This window comes from Mchenga conophoros, linkage group LG13 (assembly GCF_057382185.1).
Source record: "Mchenga conophoros isolate Kocher_MC1m ecotype Shallow Benthic linkage group LG13, M_conophoros_male_GT1.1, whole genome shotgun sequence".
Lineage (NCBI taxonomy): Eukaryota > Metazoa > Chordata > Actinopteri > Cichliformes > Cichlidae > Mchenga > Mchenga conophoros.
Window position 1 is genome coordinate 33,207,874 of NC_140538.1, and position 16,289 is coordinate 33,224,162.

A 16,289-nucleotide genomic window follows, 5' to 3' on the forward strand; every position below is an offset into this window, starting at 1 on the left:
ATGAACACTTTTTGAGAAACGAACAAGCTAGCAGTCTTTTGCATCAAATACACATTTTCTGGCAGAAAAAACTATTATTTGGCATTACTGTGTCTGAAGGATTCTTAGAACAGCGTTCATCTGATTTCTGAACAAGGTAAGCTTACATTTAAAATACTGAGGTTTTAGTTACTGAGTTAATACATGATATAGCTAACTGTCTGGATCAAAAGGATTTTTTTTCAATGTTAAACATTTTCAAAAATGTCCAAGAAAAAAGTTTCTAAAGCACTTTAAAACATGTAGTACACTGGACTAAAGTGCTGTACAGTACATGGGTTAAATACTCAGACTCAATTTAATAAACTCACAAATTCAATAGCTCCATCTTAAAAACAATAATTCCACAAAATATGAAAGTGTAGATTGGTGGAGAACTTGGGGGAGGGGTTGCTCCTGGCTGTATATATAGTTCAGAAATCACATTTTGCTCCATCATAATCAGTGTGTTTTTTTTTTTAGATGTCTCGAAAGCCATCTGTAGACAAGGTTTCCATTTTTGCAGTTCTTTGCAATTCAAAAGAGGCCATAGTCCAAAATGGCAAAATAGCCACTCCAGCTACATCAGTCTGGAAAGAGCTGAGTCAGCAGCTAGAAGACAAGATGTCAGCAAAGGCCCTGTACACTTTTGTGAAGCTAAATAGACACAACATCTGGTCAGCTTTGGAAATCAGTGATCAGGAAAGTAATAGTGAAGGAGAGTTAGATTCACATTGCATTTCTCCTGGACAAGAAAACTGTCAAGCTTTTGAACTAGAAGTCCCTTTTGAGGACTGGGTTAAATTTATTCCTGAAAAGGTTGAATACAATGACAAGTTTTCTCCTACCCAAAAAAGGGAATACACAATTTTGAAACCTGGCACTTGGACTCATATCATCAACGATCTTATATGGAAGAAGATCAAAAATACATGTACACTTGTGTTCCGTAGAGCAAAGGTCCATCCAACTGTCACCAATAAATATCTGGACATCAGAGGCGACTGTAAGGAGTGTCATGGCCAGTTAGAAATGTCATGTGACAGACAGCCAGCAATTAATAGTCCAATGGTGCTCCAGTGTTTCATGAGAAATACAGATTTCTCCCTGCACACTGGCCACTCCAAGCGGTTCATGTCTGGAAACCTGCGTGAACAGATCGCTAAAGAGCTGTGTGAGGGCAGAATGGAACCGGCTGTATGGAGGTCAGCGAGGGCAGCAGATCTGATGGATGTTGGAGATCCTGAGCCAAGCCACCTTCCAAATTTGGCCACTCTGCGAAAAGCCAAACAAGAGAGAAAAGACTTGTAATTAGGAGATAAGGACCCCATTGCATCTCTGCAATTGTTAAAATATAGTGTTCCTCACAGTGGTAGCATCCGAGATATTGGACTGGACAGGTTTTTCTGTCACTACTGGAGTCAAACACAGATGCATGTTTATAAGACATTGTCAAAAAAATCTCCCCCAACTGTGTGTTTTGATGCAACTGGTTCAGTTGTGAAAAAACTGCTGAGACCAAATGTCAAATCTGGCCATATCTTCCTTTATCAAGGTATTCTGAAAGAAAACAATTGCCCCAGTGTCCCAGTGGTGCAAATGCTGTCAGAGAAACATGATGTTAATGCCATCGCAAACTGGTTGACAGAATGGATTCGTGCAGGTGCACCTGTGCCAAAGGAAGCTGTGAGTGACTTTTCTCTGGCAATTCTGGGAGCTCTGGTCAAGGCTTTCACTCCTCATCCTGATCTGAAGTCCTACCTTAATGAATGCTTTCATGCCCTTCTTGGAACCCAGTCTGCCAAACTCCCCCTTGTTATATCAGGGTTGATGTTGCGCACTGCATCAAGATGATATGCCAGTGGGACTGCCTGAAGAAGAAAACACATCGCGTTAAAGATTTCTTTGTCAGGTCATTAGCAAAACTTCTTCAGTCTCAATGTTTGGACCATGCAAAACAGCTCCTACATGCTATCACTGTTGTGGCCCTCAGTGAGGCAGAAGGTGATGACAGTTCTGGAGCCCCTCTTCCTTCAGAAAGGTGTAAGAAATACTTGAAAGCCCAAATTGCTCAAGACTCCATCATCATTCCAGATGAACAGACGGAGGAAAGTGAGAGAGTGGATTCAGTGGATGAGATCCAGACTGACCTACGACAGTGGGTAACAGAAATATGTGAGGAGAGCAGGTCACCTGCTGCAGCAAACGGGGATAGAGATAATATTCACTTTCTCCCTGAGATTATTCCTCATATAATAAGACTGGCAAGTTACTTGCCACTCTGGACAGGAATAATGGTCCCTCTCTTCCAAAGCACCAGCATCACAGCAAGTTCAGCCACTGTTGAAGCTGAGTTCAAAAACATAAAACATGGCCTTTTCAAACATGACAACTTGCCTCTTCGAGTCAATTGCTTCATTGCTCGTCATCTTTCCTTCATCGAGGGAAATATGCGGATTTGTTCTGCAAAAGAAAAGGTCAAAGATGAGCCAACAGTGGGATCACTGAAAGTCACAGATGCCAATTCTGGATCCATGACGACTCACAATGCAGAAGACAAAATAAAAATGGATGCTCACCCGTTTGTGGGATCTGATGCTGCCACAAACATTCTTCCGGCTGATGGGGATGCAGTTGAGAACTGGAGGGGCCTAGCTGTTCCACCCAAAAAAAGAAAGATGACTTCCTACCTCTCTTCATGTACCGAATGGCTCCATGCAGATGAAACTTTTGGGGCCAAAAGAGTGAAAGTGGGATTATTAAAAAATGGAAACCTCCATCAGCCTATTAGATTAGGGGAATCGACAATCTCTGTGCTCAATACCTGTGCATTTGATGCATTTTTTCAGTGCTTATGTTGTGCCTTCTGTGACAGCTCCACATTTCAAAATGCTGTTCTGAAAGACAGTGAAAACCCAGTCCTGCAGCTGGTGAAAGCCATTGCCACAGATGGTGTGACCCAACAAACCTAAATGGTAAAATGGTAAATGGCCTGTATTTGTATAGCGCTTTTCTAGTCCCTAAGGACCCCAAAGCGCTTTACACAACCTGTCATCCACCCATTCACACACTGGTGATGGCAGCTACATTGTAGCCACAGCCACCCTGGGGCGCACTGACAGAGGCGAGGCTGCCGGACACTGGCGCCACCGGGCCCTCTGACCACCACCAGTAGGCAACGGGTGAAGTGTCTTGCCCAAGGACACAACGACCGAGACTGTCCAAGCCGGGGCTCGAACCAGCAACCTTCCGGTTACAAGACAAACTCCCAACTCTTGAGCCACGATCGCCCCAGAAGGAGAGCAGAGCTGCTAGTGTAATGTTTGAAGCTGTCTCGTTGAGGTCTGCTGCGATCCAAATCGATGCTCAGTGCAATATCTCTGCTGTAATTGCTAAGACAATGAGGAACATCTCAAGTGTTTATTTTACCAAACACTGCTCTTCACAGCACTGCTACCTCAGCAAAGGGATGACAAGGGAAGTGCCATTTGTTTCTCCTGCTATCTCTGTCCTCAAAGAGTCTGGTATGGCTCATCTTGGCACGGCTGTGGAAGCAGGACTTGGCCTACCTGAGTCTACCTGCCTCAGGCCACTCTCCAATCCATCTCTGTGTCCATCAGAATTCAAAACAGAAGACAGCACCACAGGAAATGAGCTCTGTGCAGGGACAGTTACTCACAGCTACAACATTGGAGATATCGTGTGGATTGATACTGACCTTGCAAACCAAACAGAATTTCCACTGAATGAATTTCCCTCCAACCTGGTTCTCCAAGGAAAGTCGTTCACTTTGAGGGCATTAATTGCTTTCCATGGAAAGATGACCACTGATGGTTTGGGGCATTACACTGCATACTGCAGGAGAGCTCCATGTGTGTGGGAGTGCTATGATGACCTGGGAAATGGAGTGACAGGAGCATCTGAAAAGAAAAAAATACAACCCCATGCCGTGTTATACACAGTATAATGAGTGCTGCCTGCATTTTTCTGTTTTATTTGGTTCATTACAGTTACATGTGTTCAAATGGCTAGTGTGTGTTATCAGTAAGTTCAGTTTTGCACATAAAGTTAAAGTTCTAAATTAAAAATCTTTTAACACTCTTTTCTTTGTCAGTCTGATGTATATTTGCGTTTACACACCCAGTCACCTTCACCCGTAGCCTTGAAAGTACCCGTTCCATTTTTCTGTCAATAATTTTTCTGTATTTGTTTTGTGTTTACCTGGTGGCTTAAGTCAGGGGTCAGCATCCTTTTCATTTCAAAGGGCCCCTTTTCCCCCTGCTGCTACAAAACCTGTCTAGAGCCTAAAAAAAGGAAGAGCCTATAAATATCTAGAAAATGAGTTGTTGTATCTGGTAAGCTATGGAAATGTAAATAAAAATGTTTATTTTTAGATTTGATAAGACAATGAATCATCAAAGCTTTATAACGGAAAAAAGTATTTGTTAAAATGAAGCCAGCTATGTGAGTCCTTTCCATAATAATTGAAAATTAGGAAAGATGGGCAACCAACTTGAAAATTACAGTAAACAGATTTGAAGCTAAGAAACATTAAATCACTTTTAAAAGCCTTGTACATTCAGTGAATAGTCAATGCAGATATTTCATTTAAAAAACAAACTGTTAACAGAACCCTTTCTTGTTGTCTTTATAATAAAAAAATGACTTACTTGGTCTTATAAGAGCCACAGTGGAGGGGCCGGAGAGCCACATGTTGCTTTAGAGCCGCAGGTTGAAGATCCCTCACCTGGGTGCTGTGGAATATTCAGTTTTCTACACGTAGGTAACAACCTATCAAAACAAACACTTCATTTTTTCTGAGACAGCTACATTAATAATAATGAACATATATAATTCAAAACAAAATCACAGAGGCCAACTGGGTATGTAAAAAATAATAATAATTTAGGGATACGTGAATCACTTCACATGAAACTCAGTTTTGCCACAGAAAAAATAAAAACTTTAGCCTACCTTGTGTACGTTTCTGCACTAGTAACAAAAGAAATATCGACCTTTCCGCTGAATAAATTGTGTTACTAAAGTGTAAACTAATAAAAGTTATTATGCAGCAAGCCTAGAAAAAGTGCAAAACTCCACAGCTGCTGAAACTCACTGCCACAGACACTGGTGTTATACAGCGTAGGCCGTAATAATTAAAATCATTATATCTCAGATACTGTAGCAGCAGAAACGCTAATTTTACCTGCACAAATCTGCACAAACGTAGCACTAAACAGTAGACCATTTTGGTTTGTTTTGGAGCAGTCTGGGGGGATGGTGACCTTTGAATGACCTTTAAAATAAAGTTTAATATCTCAAAAACCGTAGCAGCACAAACGCTAATTTTACCTGCACAAATCAGCACAAACGTAGCACTAACCGCTCCGCCTATTTGCCTTTACGTTTCTAGTGGGTGGGGGGTCAGCTTCACTCTGCTCTGGAGAAAACACTGACGACGCGGCTGCGGTCACGGACAAACTCGCACGTGTCTGTTCGGGAATGGCAGATGCTGAGAGGTCCAGCGTTTACATTACCGACTATTTCAAAGTGACAGCCTGAGGTGTTCTTCGGTAAATTGGACTACCGGACAGGAGGACCTGAGGCCCCACCGCATTATTTTTGCTAAATTAAATGTGTTTGTAAGCTAATCCGCAATCTAGCTAGCTAAGATGAGCACTCGGCTGTCGGGGAAACTAGTTTTGTAAAGTTCGTTTAGCTAACCCGTGCAGGTGAATGAATTTACCCTGACTAAAGAAATCAAGAGAAACGCACCGGGCTGCTCAGTGACTAACCACGCTTACTGTACTCTTATTATGAGTATTATACTGTAAGAGCAACAGGCTGGACTCTGCTTCTGCTCCTGTGCAGAGCTGATTATTAAATATGTGCAAACAGCAGCATGTTTTCTGTCGCTTTCCACATGTGGAAGGACATTAAAGCCAACTTTTAAATTCCCCTCATTAGTCAATAGCTACGGATTAAATAGCAAAGCCCGATACTTATGTACTGAAACCAACTACTTCCGCTTGTCAGCTTAACTTAAAATGTTACATTTTTCCCCCGATTATTTTTTTTAGCTTTTTTTTTTTTTTACTGAGTTTGTTACAAATATTCAGGTTAAAAAACTGTCCAAATTATTTTTAATGAGTTATGTTCACAAAGTCACATGTGCAGTACTCTGTACAGCTTGCATCCTTTAGGACAAATAATTTGAAACATTAATATTTCTTGTTCAATACTGAGCTGATAACACCTCTGTATGTTGTGACCAGGATGCAGCAGCAGACTGAACCTCGACTGAAACCTGCTCCATCATCTCATCTTTGCAGATGTCCATTTATAAAGCATCAACAACTCAAAGGTAAACATGATATTAGAAAATGTGTTAGTATATAAGGCCTTTAAAACAAATAAAAAAATAAACAGCTGTCGGCAGAACTGTAGGACTGAACAACTTCAGATCCCGAGTGTGTGAGGACGGAGAAGGATCAGCTCTATTTCAGATTTGAGATAAACTTTATATTTCAGTTTGTGATGATTCTGTTCTGTTTGTGATTACAGGAGCCGTCCTCAGATTCAGACCTCAGCACCACCCAGTGACAGCACACAGATCATCCTATATCTTCAGTCTTTGTAGTAACTCCAAAATTAACTGAAGAAAACAGTACAAAGGTTAAAGTACCACATGTGCTGTCACTGAAAGCTGCAGCTGTTTTTATTGATAAATTTAAAGACAAAAAGTCAAAAGGATTAATCACCCCTGTAACTGTGTCACTATACATCAGCATTAACAGGACCTCAGTTTGGTGTTTCAGAAAACTGCTGATCTCAGACCTGCACAGCTTCTGTTTTAAACTAGTGATGTGTCCTGTGTGTCGAAGCTTCGAATCGTGCGTCGGGTAATCGCGGGGGCGTTTTTCTGAAGCGCGTATCGAGGCTTGCTTTGATTACGTAGGCAGTGACGTTCGAGGCCTCGCGGGCAGTCCGTACCACGTGACTGATTCAGGGACTGGTTCACCGGTTCGCGCCAGATTCGAAATAACATGGGCAGGAAAACAGCTGATTCCCCATCACACCGTGTTGTGGAATTGGATTACGTACGTGCTACATAGTTACTTGTGCATTTCTTCTTCGATGGAACCAGCAAGGAAGAGATGTTTTTTTTTTTTTTTAATTTTGTCTCTCCTAATAAAGTATGCACACAGTAATAAATATCACAAATGATAAACACCAAAATATAAATAAACAACACTACACATCCTATAATCTGATTTCTGTCTTTTAGTTTATTAAAAAGTGAAGCACCAAACACTATTGTGTCATTATCCAGATGTACATAAGGTTTACACATCATTATAATCAAAGAGCCCGCTTCACTTGAATTGTCCACTTGATGGCGCAGTAGAGCAAATGAATCATCACAATGCTTCGAACCATGAGTCGACCAATTGGATGGAAAGCTTCAGTTCATCATGAGGCTTCATCTCACCATCACTATTTTAAACACTGAATGTACTCAGCTACATGAAGAGCATGTGATGTTTTCTCTGACACAATTAAATAAAACCTGATTAAAACTCAAAGGTTGTTACTTGTATTTGAACTAAAAACTTGTGATCTGGAATTCTTTCACTGTTTTTGACAATAGTGTGTTATTTATCATAAAGTAATTCAGAGTCATTCATACCAGAGTAACCAGAGAGCACAACATATATTTAACTTTCTACAGGACTTAAAGATATTACTATAGCTTATAGCTATTACTTACCTGCACTACTGTATAGTTCTGTGTAAATAATCATTCTGTACATATGATGATTTTTAATCCTACAACTGTTTATAATTTGCATAGTTCACATTTCTGTATAACTGTATATCTCAGATTTCTGTAGTTTCTCATATTTATATCCTGTTCATAGCCTGTACAGTTTGTACTCACTACAGCCTGTACATACTTATAGTTATAGAATATTCTTAACATACTTCATACCGTGTACATTGTAACATACCATAATAGACCCATTTCTGTAATATACTTACATATCTATACTATTGCTAATATATATTGTAATATATCTATATCATGGCTAAAGCACTTCTGGATGGATGCAAACTGCATTTCGTTGCCCTGTACCTGTGCAATGACAACAAAGTTGAATTCTATTCTATTATGTAAAAGTCCAGACCCTCTGAGGATTATCTGAGTACTTCTAACATTACACAAAGCAAAGGTCTCCATCAGTGTTCATGAAATGCTGGGTTTATCCTTCTTGTGAGGGAGCTGCTGGTGAAGATCACGAGCCCTGCTTGATCCTGGCGACGAGTTTCAGTCTTCCTGGTGTTTCTGAAATGATGCCTCTCACTGTGGGTCAACAGAACATCTGGCACAGGACAGCTGTGATGAAAGAAAGGGAAGAAGTTTTGAAAAAAATCTTGGAAATGCCCTAAATGTGAGAAGCAGATTGTGTATTTACTTTTCTTTTGCCAATCAAGATAACAAAGTATAATTTTCACCATACAATTACTAACCTTGTCATCTCCTGCACTGTCTGTTTTGGGCTCTGGGCTCGTCCTTCCCAGCACTCATGAGACTGCTTTGATGCACTGTGGTATGAGGTGCTAACCTGTTGACAGTGTTGGGAAGGTTAATTTTAAAATGTATTCTACCAAAGATTATAGATTAATGTATTCTGAATACTTTACAACTACATGAATGTGCTATTGCTGTGTGATTTATTACTATTACTGAAGGCTACTCGCCACACCAACACCAACTAGATGTTAAAATCTTAATATAAATGAGTAACTGTAGGTGGACATTAGGTAAGGCTGCAGCGATCTCGTGTAGAAAACTATTCAGCGCGTATATAAAACAGGTCAGCGGCTCCGAACCGTATTAAAGGGACCTCTGGCTAATACGTCCGGTTCGTGTCGGGCTCGTAGCTGAAAACTAGCTTTACTTTGTTGTCTGGGTCAAGTTTGCTAGCGAGAGACAGAGAGAGGCGTTGAAAGGCTGCTTATTGTTTTGGAGGAAAACACGAACACGGTGTACAGTCGAGTCTTAACAGCTTACTTACAGCTGGGCTCGTCAGGCTCTCTTTTTGGCTTTAGTGGTTATTATTATATTTACATGCTTCCAGCTCCCGTTTCTGCTCCGTGACAGCTCGCACTTTTCCTTTCTCTCCCTCCCTCGCTCACAGACACATAACGGGTATGGCAGTCCATTCTCCCTGCAGCACGGACTACACTGCCCATGAGGCTACATTCTTTAGGGCGATGCCTGTAACACTCTGCTATTGCCTTCATATTAAATAATTTTTGTATAATAATTTTTAGAGGCTCTTATTGCGTGTTTTGTTTGGTTTCCACCAGCGTGGAATTACCAAAAATAGAGAGACCATAGCCTAACATATGAAACAGGAAAATACCGCCATGTAATCCATTTATTTCAACAAAGTAACTGTATTCTCAATATCACCTATTGAACGGTAACTGTAACGGATACATTTACTCATATTTTGTATTTTAAATACGTAACGCCGGTGCATGTATTATGTTACTGCCCAACACTGCCTGTTGAGATCCTGAGATCCGCTCCTAGAACACCGGCCTCCAACTCCTGAAGAGACACGGGTGTCCCTAAATTTAGCAAATATTAGCTTCAGGCTAGCTTGCTACGACGAATAGGCTAATACCAGCATTTTACCACAACTTCACCAGATGTAGCTAAAAAAACTAAACTAATGTCCAGCCCAGTGGGACAGCAAGGAAAGATGACAAAAAATGATTACTTACTTGCGGTTTGGAGGTTCAAGCTGAAATTGAAGCAGCCATTGAAAGACGGGTGTCACTACCCGATCCGTACCGGAAACCCGATCGGTACCCCGCATGCGCGAAAGGTTTCTACTTCCGGTCGTAGCGTTTTACGATAGTTATGGGTCAGAGTATCTGTTAAGATGTTAAGAATAACAAGTATATCTTAAAATGTTTGCAATAATGAAGCATTTCAGTACAATGTAGACAAAAACGAAAAATAAAAAAAGTTACGGATCAGGACTCTCCGATCTTTACTGCGCATGTGTAAAGTCTGACCGTACAAATCGGGTCTACCCGATCCGTACCGCGCATGTGCAGATGTTTTCTTCTTCTTCTGTTCGTTTAATGGCAGTTTACTCCCCAGTGTACGAGGATACCGCCACCTGCTGACCGAGCGAATAAACCCTATTATAAACTGATTTATCGTCATTACAAACGTGTGTTAAATCTGATTTAGCGATAGTCGAGTGTGTTTATGCTTGTCTGTGAGGAGAGGATTGTTGGAATAGTGATGATGATGTGCGCTATCACTGTCAATTGTCAGTAAACACTTCATCTGGCTGATGAATCTACACGTGAGATATTACAAAGTCTGCATTATTAACTCTGTAATTAGGCGCCATTCTTCTTATTTTACGGCGCTGTTGCTCAATCGGGGAACGCTCGAGAAAAGCATGAATTTCTTTGTATACGGATTATCCATTGTTTAAATGTCCCGGGCAGTCGAAAAGAAGGCAGAGCTGTTGAGAAATGCTAAGAGCTAACTGGGCGCTAACCGCATCATTCAAATATATTGAATGTCGCAAAGAGAGGAAGTGACGTAAGATTTGCGCATGCGGGGTACCGATCGGGTTTCCGGTACGGATCGGGTAGTTTTTTTTTTTTTTTTTTTTTTTTATTAGTAATATAAACATACAAGGGGGAGAGAAAGATGGCGGAATAAGCGGTTGTACAATCTGCGGGTCTGATTAAGAAACGTGATTTTGATGTCCTGTAAAATACTTTACTGACAAACTGTTACTCCAAAGGAAGTAGAACGCAAGCGAAACCCCCTGGAAGTTACTTTGACAGACCTTCAGGCAGACACAAAGATAAACTTAGAGCGATAAAAATGGCTAACCCCAAGCTAACAGGTAGCCTCTCCGACCATGATTACAACCTTGCTGCTATGCGGGAAGCATGTGAGGATGAAGATATAGAAGAGATGGAACTTCAGAAAGAGATCGGAAGACCCATAGGTGACCACACTCCGTTACCAAGTCCCAATCCCAAAAAAATGAAAAGCAAAATAACTGAGAAGCAGGTGAGCATCGAGAATGTATATGAAGTTTTACTTGGCTTCACAAAGAGATGCGAGGAAAGGTTTGATTCGCTTGAAAAGAAGTTGGAAGCCTTCGAACAACGCATTGAAGTAAATACACAGGCGACCCAAAAAAACAGAGAGGAAATTGACAAGCTGACGACGAAGGTGGAGTCGCTGATGAAGGAAAACAAAGAATTAAAGGAGAGCTGTCGGGAGAGTGCACGTTACCGCAGAAGATGGGACCTCAGAATTTTGGGTCTGACAGAGAAGGACAACGAGAATACACGTGAAACAGTGATCGGCATTCTAACAAGAGTGGTTCCTGTATCAGTGGAAAAACTGCAGCTCATGGTTGATACAGTACACCGACTGGGGAAGAAAGACAATGCAGTGAGCAACAAGGTGCCAAGACCAATCATCATACAGTTCAGCATGAGGACGGCAAGGGATGAAGTATGGAGGAAATCCAAAGAGGCCAGGGTCTGCAAAGAACTGAACATAAAATTTAAAGAAGACTTCTCCAAAGAAGACCGTGAAGCTCGGATCAAGCTGTGGCCCAAGGTGCAGGAAGCTCGAAACAACGGCAAAAGAGCATTCCTAAAGGAGGGTTATGCAATAATAGACGGTAAAAGGATCGATCTGTGAGATGCACTTGAAGAAGTCACTACAAGTTAACCATAAAATGTGGGTATGTATGTGTATATATATGTTTATATATACATATCTGTTAAAAATACACAAATAAAAAATAGGAGAGGGTCAAAAAGCAAAGTCGTAGTTAAATGTGAGCTATACAGAGCTAAAATTGCCGCATATATAAAGGGGTAGTACTGTGATAGGGTCGGAGTACTGTTATGATTACATAGGTAGGACATTAGGCTTATTCCTGCTTCAAGCACTTTTTTTTCTTCTAGTAAGTGCCAAGGAAGCCGTTACTGTTCTTGTTTTGTATTTTGTTCCTGCGTTTTTTGTTTTTGTTTTTTCTTTATCTTATAGATGACTGTTCTATTAAGTTCCTTAAATGTTCGAGGCTTAAAAAACAATGTCAAACGTAAGGCCATGTTCTTATTCTGCAAGGAAATTAAGGCAAACATTTTGTTTTTACAAGAAACACATTCTGGTAAGGAAGAGGAAACATTTTGGAAACATCAATGGGGAGATAGTATTCTTTATTCACATGGTACTACTCACTCAGCAGGAGTTATGATCTTATTCAACAAATTTGCAGGGAGAGTTATTGATCATAAAAGCGACGGAATGGGGCATTGGATCATGGTGTTGGTAGAAGTCTGTGAACAGAAAATTATTCTTATTAACGTGTATGGATACAATAACAGGTCGCTAAATAGAAATATGATGTCTAACTTAAGTAAATTAATTGCAAAGTGGAGTACTACATATGGTTCTACCCAGGTGATAACTGGAGGCGATTTTAACCTGGCTCCTAACTCATGGCTTGACAGACAACCACAAAGAGGAAATCAACCAGAACACGATAGCATTACTTGTGACTTTTGTACGACAACCAATATGATCGATTATTGGAGGATGACAAACCCAAATACGAAGAAATATACTTGGTTTAGTCCATCAAATAAAAACGTATGTTCAAGATTAGATTATTGGCTTGTCTCCCAAACAGTATCATCATATGTTACGAAATGTGAGACCCAGTCAACCCCACTTACTGATCATTGTCTGATAAGTCTCTTATTATCTCTACGTAAACAACAAAGATCTGACAACATATGGAAATTTAACAATAGTTTATTACAAAACGAAGACTTCTGTAAACAAGTTAAAGAACTTAAATCAGAAATTAACAATATGAGCATGACTAATGTCAGTAAATGGGAATGGTTTAAATATAATGTGAAACAATTAGCTATAGAAACGGGAAAGAAAGTGTCTGCCCTACGCGTATGTGAACAGAAAAATCTAATTGAACAAATTCATTTATTATGTGGTAAACCCTGTATGACTGCGGAAGAGTCAGAACGCTTACAATCTTTACAAAATAAGCTAGATGAGGTGTACTTGATTAAAGCTAAAGGAGCATATGTAAGGTCTAGAGCCAAGTGGATTGAACATGGAGAAAAAAATTCATCTTATTTCTATAGTCTAGAGAAGCGTAGACAAACAAAGAAAAAAATAACTAAATTGAGTAAGGATGGTACTATAATTGAGGAACCAAACAAAATAAGTGAGGAAATTAACATGTTCTATAGTAATCTGTATAAATCAAGAACTGAAAAAGAAAATGCAGATATCTTTTTTGGTATGATTAAAGATCAGGTTAAAAAATTGGAAGAGGATGATAAAACATGGTTAGAAGAAGATTTGAAAATATCCGAATTAGATACAGCTCTAAAACAAATGAAAAATGGAAAATCGCCTGGAATTGATGGTTTAACGATTGAATTTTATAAAACCTTTTGGCAAGACATTAAAGATTTGTTATTTAATGGCTTTTTGGATTGTTTAAAAAATGAAGAACTATCCCCAACAATGAAAACAGGATTAATAACCTTATTACCCAAACCAAACAAAGATTTACAAATGCTAGACAATTGGAGACCCATAACACTTTTATGTAACGACTACAAATTATTAGCCTTAGTATATGCAAATAGGCTTAAAAGCGTCTTAACCAAATTGATTGATGAGTGCCAATCAGCGTTTATTAAAGGAAGGCAGATTCATAATAACATAAGATTAATATTAGATATGATTGACTATCGATCCTTTATTAATTCAGAAAGTTTAATACTATTTATTGACTTTTTTAAAGCATTTGATTCAATAGACCATAATTTTTTATTTAGATCTTTAGAACTTTTTGGATTTGGAAACAAATTTTGCAAAGTGATCAAACTGTTCTACAAGCAAATTTATAGTTATGTTTCGCTCAATCCAGGCATAACATCTAGGATAGACATATTCTGTGGAATTCGACAGGGTTGCCCAATTTCTCCAAAATTATTTATTCTTTGCACTCAATTAATGGCTTACCTCATTGTGAACCATTCAGACATCGAAGGAATAAACATTTTTGATATTGAACTGGAAATAAGTCAGTTTGCAGATGACACAGTAATATTTTTAAAGGATAAATCAATACTCGAGAAAGCATTGAATGTCATTTCAATTTTTTCTAAAGCTTCAGGCTTGTGTCTGAACCTAAAGAAGTGTGAACTTTTGCCACTTTATGATTGTTTGGAAAATAGCATGGGGACGATTCCAGTGAAAAATGAAGTTAAGTATCTAGGCATCTATTTAGACAAAGACATCAACACTAGAGAATCAAAAAACCTAAAAGACAAAATTGATGGCATGTCCAAAACACTAAATCATTGGTTGACGAGAGATATTACAATTTTTGGACGCAATCTATTATCCAAATCAGAGGGCGTCTCAAAGATGGTTTATCCAGCATACTCACTATACATTACCCCGAAAAGCATTAAAAAGATTAACTCTATAATCTATCAATTCATTTGGCGCAATAAAACACATTACATTAAAAAATCACAACTTGTCAAAGATTACGCTAAAGGTGGTATAAAGTCAATTGATTTTCAATCAATGGTTGGAGTATTTAAAATAAACTGGATAAAAGCCTTCCTCTTGAAACCTGACTCCATATGGTTCCATATCCCAAAAAATATTTTCAAAAAGGTGGGAGGGTTGGATTTTCTCCTGAAATGTGATTTTGATATATTGAAGTTGCCTGTGAAACTGTCAGAATATCATAAGCAGGTCTTGTCTTATTGGAAGATGGTGTTTGCCCATAACTTTTCACCACATTGCTCCACCTTGTGGAATAACAGAACAATTACAATTAATAAGAAGTCATTGTTTATTAAAGAGTGGTTTGAAAAAAACATAATCTTTATAACGGACTTACTTGATGAAAGGGGTCAGTTTCTCTCAGTGGGTGTTTTTAATGCTAAGTTTAACATTCAGTGTTCCCTTAGAGAATATGACAAGGTTTGTAAGGCAATCCCCTTACCTCTGTTGAGTTTGATTCAAGGTTATTTGTATTACTCTAAGGCACAAATTAGTCTACCTTCTTTACATCTAAACCAGATTCTTTTGACGGATAAAAACTGTAATAATAAAACCATGAACAAGATATTTAAAAACAAATTATTTCACGACTTTAACAGTAACACAAAACTAAAAGGGAGTAATGTTAAAATAACGAACAAATATACGCACTTTTTAAAATGGCCTATCCCCCCCAAAGTCAAAGAAATGCAATTTAAAATAATTAATGGATATTACCCAGCAGCCGAAATGCTTAAAAAAAAGGTTTGGGTTTGAGGTAGAGCCATGTGGATTTTGTTCACAAAATGCGGAAAGTATTGATCATTTGTTTTTTTCCTGCTCAGTAACAACTGACTTTTGGCAAGATCTAGTAGACTGGTTGAGTATAAGAATAGATGGGATGACCCCACTGACTCGAACACAAGTTTTATATAATAATGGTGATCCATCTAAGGAACTGTCCATGCTACACAAGGTGGTGATAATTATGGGCAAATACCACATACACAAATGCAAATGGCAAAGTAAAAGACCTTCCCTAACTGTATTGAAAATTGAATTAAAATCTTTTTTGTCATCTTTAGAATTACTGAGGGATTCATGTAAAGAGGCTGCTTTGATATGCGACAATGGGACTCAATCTCTATCCTTTTAATGATTGTGTTTTTGGTGTACTAAGTAAGCCACATGTATGTTAAAGTGTTCGCAGAAAGGAAACTGTTATGTCATAAAAATGGCCTTCATATATTTATGTATATGTATATATGTGGGTTTTTTTTTTCGTTTGATTTCTTATTCAACCTTTTCAAGATGTTGTTGCACAAATGTTGTCTCCCAACGAGAGATTGTAATATATGCATAAATTTAATTAAAGTATTAAAAAAAAAAAAATAAATAAATATATATATATATATATATATAAACATACAAACAAAATGCACCATATATTACAGATTCAGAGAATAAACATTTCTTACATATTAGCAACTTTCATATATAGTGAAAATAAAATATAAAGATGGTGTAACCCATATCAACTACTCCCTGTCACATGACCCACGTCAGCTGATTTGAGGTCCCTCTTCTGATTGGCTCCTTC

The 16,289-nt window shown here is 38.8% G+C and overlaps 1 long non-coding RNA gene across 1 annotated transcript; it reads right to left on the reverse strand.

Moving 5' to 3' along the window:
• Positions 1 to 7,491: 7,491 nt before the first annotated feature.
• Positions 7,492 to 10,489, reverse strand: LOC146561769 (uncharacterized). The gene is made up of 3 exons (XR_014894757.1): positions 9,817 to 10,489; positions 8,551 to 8,645; positions 7,492 to 8,416 (listed from the first exon to the last, which is right to left on the reverse strand). It is a non-coding gene; the product is annotated as an uncharacterized LOC146561769 (long non-coding RNA).
• Positions 10,490 to 16,289: the final 5,800 nt, after the last annotated feature.